The 5,639-nt window shown below is 38.6% G+C and overlaps 1 pseudogene; it reads right to left on the bottom strand.

Moving 5' to 3' along the window:
- The window catches only part of LOC127744878 (uncharacterized), a 6,489-nt pseudogene extending 3,591 nt beyond the window's left edge, over positions 1-2,898 (bottom strand).
- Positions 2,899-5,639: the final 2,741 nt, after the last annotated feature.

Raw genomic sequence — 5,639 nt, 5'->3', positions numbered from 1 at the left:
TAAGGATTGAAAAGCATGTTTTTACACTTAAGCACAAATATGGGAGAGATACAAAACCATGCTAATTCATAGGCTAAATGTGACAAAAGGTTATCAAAATACTCTAAATTCAATACAGGATAAACCCTAAAAATGGGGTTTATCAACCTCCCCATACTTAGACCTTAGCATGTCCTCATGCTAAAATAAGAAGGAACTAAGGGGTATGACATTTATTGAATGCAACTAAACTATATGAGTCCTATCTAAATGCAACTACCTAAAGTAAATGCAAATGCTTAGTTCAAACATATCAATTCCCAAGAGAACATGTGTAAGCACAATAGTTAGGGCAATAGGAGTTAAGTCCAAACCACAATTGTATTGAATTATTAAAAAGGGTTCAAACTTGCAAGAATATAAATAATATGAGTGAACCCATGTAATTGAACTTTTGAACCCTCACCGGATGTGTATCCGCTCTATTCACTCAAGTGTTTAAGGGTTAATTCACTCAATTCTCTTCTAATCATGCTTTCCAAAATTTGATTTTCTTCTAACAATCAACATTTATTCAATGCATGCATACATTCATCATGAGGTCTTTCATTTAGGTTGTAATGGGGTTAGGGTCAAGGTAGGTTCATTTATGGTTAAGTGGACTAGAGTTTGGATCTTGGATTAGTATAGACTTTCCCACCTAACCTATATAATGACCTATACAAGTTCAAACTTATTCTAACTACCCATTCTTCGCTTTTTCTTACATACTCATGCATTCTTATTCTTTAATTCATAACACTTATGCATTGATTCCTTTTTGTTGAACTTCACCTTGGGGCATTTTGTCCCCTTTTTATTATTTTTCTTCCTTTTTCTTTCTTTCTTTCTTCTTTTTTTCTCTTTTCTATTCTTTTTTTTTCTCATTTTTTTCTTTCTATATACAAGAGCATCAATGCATAAGGTCTATACATTTGATCAATACATGAGCATGTACCCAATTCCCAATATTTTCAATAAAAATATAAAACTACCCTTTTATTCACCCAATGTCCTAAGGTTCCCACACTTGAATGATACTCACACACACTAGCCTAAGCTAATCAAAGATCCAAATAAGGACGTTTATTGTTTTCCGCTTTAAGCTTGTAATGTGCTAAAATATGAACAAGTGGGTTAAGCGTAGGCTCAAATTGGCTAACAAAGGAATATAAAAGGTTGGCTATTTGGATAAGTGAGCTAATGAAATGATGGCCTCAATCATACAAATGCATGAATACAAGAAATAAATGGACATATAGAATCAAGCAAATCAAGGATCACAATCATAGATAGAGAACAATTTCACACAAGAATGGAAAACAAGTGGTTATAAAATGTAACCACATCAATAGGCTCAAGTCTCACAAGCTTGTGTTCTTAATTCAATGCATGCTTCACAAAGTATGAATTCAAGCAAGTTTCACCAAAAATTTTCTTTCAATCAATTAGGTTAATGCCCTATAATTAAATTTCTTGAAAAATCTCAATATTTGACTAAGCATTGTTGTGATTGAAAAATTCAAAAAAGAATTTCTTAGTTTACCCTTTCCTTTTCCGCTTAAAACCAATTTCTTATGCAAAAAGGGTGACTAAGTGTTTGCAATTCAAAGTATGATTTCTAATCACAACCACAAACTAAAAAGAAAGATATGCAAAAAAAATGTATAAAGACAAATCCAACTAAAAGTATGGAATCTATCCAACTAAAAATATCCAAAAGCATCAAAATATCTCAAATAAAAAAATAGCAGTAAAGGTATCCAAAGTAAACTCAAAATGCATCAAAATATATACAAAAGATATGCAAAATAAGATAACTAGGAGAGTGGCCAAAATGTTCACCGATCCTCTAATGGTGGTGCTACCGGTGACCTCCCACACTTAAGATCAAGCATTGTCCTCGATGCTAAACCGGAGGATCAGTGGAAGGTACAACGGTAGGCTCTGGTTCTGGCTGTGGGACCGGCTCCGCATGGGTCTGTGGTGTCTCTGTAGTGTCAGGAGCAACTGGAGGTGCATCCTGCTGAGTCGGTGCCTCCGCATCCTCCTCCTGATGCTCCTGCTCATCGGAGGCCGGAGAGTCGGGAAGCGGAGGTAACTCAGCACCCAGAGAAATGAGCGCCTGGTCCATCCGATCCAGTCGGTGTCTGACATGGAGTCTCTCGCGCTCAAAAAACCGAAATAGACACTGGACCAGTAGGTAAGTAGGCTCAGGTACTGAAGGAGGAACTGTCGATGAAGAGGGAGCTGCTGCTGTAGGAGCGGATGGGGCTGCTGTAGGGGCTGATGGTGAAGCCGTCCCCACTACTACCCTAGCCCTGGAACGGCGTCTAGCTGGTGGCTTCTTGTGCACCCAACCACCCCAAGGAATAGTAACCTCCCTGTCATCTGCATCAGGGGGTGGTGGTAACACATCATCATCTAGCCAGGGGACCTCAGCTAGGGACGCCATACTCGTGACCAAAGTAGGAAATGGAAGTAGGCCACGAATATGCGCCCGCCACGAATATGCGCCCGCCACATGCACTGTCGGATAAGGCGAGGAAAATAGACATCCTTCCCCTCCATGACACACCCAATCAGCAGAAGCATCTCCATGGGGATCTCAGAGAAGTGAGTGGTAGGCAAAACATAGTGGGCAAAGATCATCTGCCAAGTCTTGGCCTCTCTGGTCAACTGAGCAAATAGCATCCCCTTAGGCTTGGTGTTGGTCGCATCCATGACCCATGTAGCATCCAGTAACCCAATCACGCGCCTAAGCGCCTCATAATCAAAGGTCATGGTATGGATAGCCATCTCGGCCTGCTGATGGGCGCAAGTGCCATCAGGAATATGTCGGCACTGCAAAGCCTCCTCAATGGCAGTCTCAGTAATCATGACCTCTCTACCCCTCAACTGAACCGAATCCAAAGTGGGACAGAAGAAGTTGCAATAAAATTCCTTCACCCAAGAGATGTTAATATCCCCCAAATCTCTGTCAACAAAATCGATACCCAACTCAAGGATTCGACTAGTAATGGACCGGCGGACATCATTGGGTAGGAGCAATTTCTTCTCAGTATTCAGCTTTGTTGTTCGATATTTTTGGAAGCGAAGCTCACAGAAAAGATTGGGAAACTTGGTTGGATCGGTAGAAGGTAACAACTGATTTTCCTTTTCTTCATCATTTAACGGATTCTTAGCATAATTCTTGTAGATGGAGGGAATGGAGGGTGCAGAGTGTTTTCTTTTCTTGGAGGCAGTGGCTATGGCTTTCCCTTTATCCGACATCCTGAAAAATATGATAGAATATAAGCAATGAAACACTTAGCATGTAACAAAGAAGACATGTTCAGGATACAATTGGATAATAACAATCATGATGTTGAAATGAATTTGAAAAGAATTGGTAACAAGTAAGCATAAGTGAACAAGTAAACCAGAATGCAATGTTCACTAAGGTCAACAACTCTTACTCATTAAGCATAAAGTCATCATACTTTTGAAAGAATGGTTAAAGAGGGTTAAATGTGAGTAGAGGTTAAATGGTTAAAGAAATTAGTGAGTTAGAAAAGTGGATTAGTGATATGATGATATTTAGGCTCAAATAAAAGAGAAGTTCTGGTTCATGTTCACCATAATTGGTGTAGATCCGGGAAGTTGAAAGGAAACAGAAATTAGCCCAAATTACACTAGAGATTAAGATGAAAATAGATTTCTTGAAAATTGGGCAGCATTCCGGCTTAAAATTGGACGTTCCCGGATAGCAAAATAGCACAAATAGCAAGAAAGCAACATCAATTAAGCATAGCAGCAGTAGTATAGCCTGTAGGCAACACAATTTGCACAAAATAGCAACCCAAAAGCAGCATACACACCCAAGTAAACAACAGCGAATATGCACATACGGAGTACTTATCAGGCCTAGAATCCTCTATCCAGTCTGAAGTTTGTGGTAGGCTTAGAGAAGGGGGGGTTGAATCTATGCCTTCCTTTTAAGTTGCTGTTTTGACCCTCTTTTTGCAAAGTTACAAATCTGATTCTGTTTGAACTTAGCAGCGGAAATTTATGAGACAATTTACTTTTGTCTCATGAATATCAGAAAACAGAACATGACAGAGAAGAAAAGGTAACACCAGCATATATCCTGGTTCGGTTGCTTTGTGCTATGCAACCTACATCCAGTCTCCTCCACAACTATGGAAGAATTTCACTATAGTTAACAGTATTACATACACCAATTTCACACTCAAGTTCTAACCTAACTTGACATTGGCTATGCTAACACCTAACTATTTACTCTTAGTGCTAACCCAACTAAGAAAGGGATACCAAACAGGTACAAGATACAAGACTCTTAGCTAACCTAAAGAAATCTGAAAATAACTCTAGGCTTTTCTCTAAAGTGTATCTCTCAGCCTTTTTCAACTCTTGGCTTTTTCTCAAGCTTTCTCACAATGCCTTTTCTCTCAAGAAATTACAGAAAGATAAGCATGCATGTTCCTTGGTTCTTCTTCCAAGGTCAACATCTTGAGCCTTGAGCTTCACCAACCCACAAGCTCACTTTTTCTTCTCAATCATCAAAGTAGAACCTTTCCTTCTGACTTTTCCAACTTGACCGAAAGCCATGAAGGAGTAACCGAAATTGTTTTCCAATGGTCAACCAAATCTGAACCATAGAGATGCAACTTGGTCCCCAAGAATCTCTTGTGACCGTGGATTTGTAGCAGGGAAGAACAGAGATCAACTTTTTCTTTGAATGCCATTTTCGGATAGAACAGAGAGTAGGGAAGAAAGGATGAAGATCTGATGCATGCAAGATGAGATGGATTACTTTTCTTAAGCTTGATTTGTATTAGATTTTCTGCTTTAGCTTCTGTGCTTCAAGCTTAGATTTTCTCTTTCTTGCTTCTTTGGTTATTGGCTTATGGAGGAAGCTTTTCTTCTCTTTCTCTTTCTTACTTTACTGAAGTCTTGATGTGACTTGATTAGAGAGGAGAGTAACGTTGCTTTGGTTGGAGCAAGATGGTGGGAAATTGAAAACAATTTCAAGCTTGGATCGGGTTCTTCTCTTTTTGGCCCGTGGTGTCTTGCTATGCTTCTTTGTTTGATTTGAGTGACTTGGGCTTGTCTTTATTCACACTTTCCATTCAGCTCATTAGCTTTGTTTTGTTATTCATTCAACTTGGGCTGCCAAAATTGAATTATGGCCTGCAACATAACATAAATAATTAGCAATGTATACTTATTAATTTTAACAACTCTGATTATTAATTTTGCCAAAAATAATGTTTGTCATCACTAATTAATTTAGTTAATTTCTTAACTCAACAATCTCCCCCTTGATGACAAACATGATTTAAGCAATAATCAAAAGGAAGTGAATTTGAGTAAGGTTTAGAAAACTCCCTTTGATATTTTTCATTTGCTTTTATATTGCTCCCCTTTTCCTTTTCAGTATTAGCTCCCCCTGGATTTATGCTTTCCTCTTTGTCCCTGTTTCACATTATACTTAAAGAAAGCACAATAAAGGGCTATGTACAATATATCTTGTATAAGGAGTATCAACTTAGCAACATTACATAATCAGCCCAATCATCACGCTAATACCATCAAACAGATTCAGCATGTGAAAGCAA

This window comes from Arachis duranensis, chromosome 2 (genome assembly GCF_000817695.3).
Source record: "Arachis duranensis cultivar V14167 chromosome 2, aradu.V14167.gnm2.J7QH, whole genome shotgun sequence".
In the NCBI taxonomy this organism is placed as follows: Eukaryota; Viridiplantae; Streptophyta; class Magnoliopsida; order Fabales; family Fabaceae; genus Arachis; species Arachis duranensis.
The sequence above is the reverse complement of the archived record's forward strand: the minus strand, read 5'-3'. Positions and strand labels throughout refer to the sequence as shown.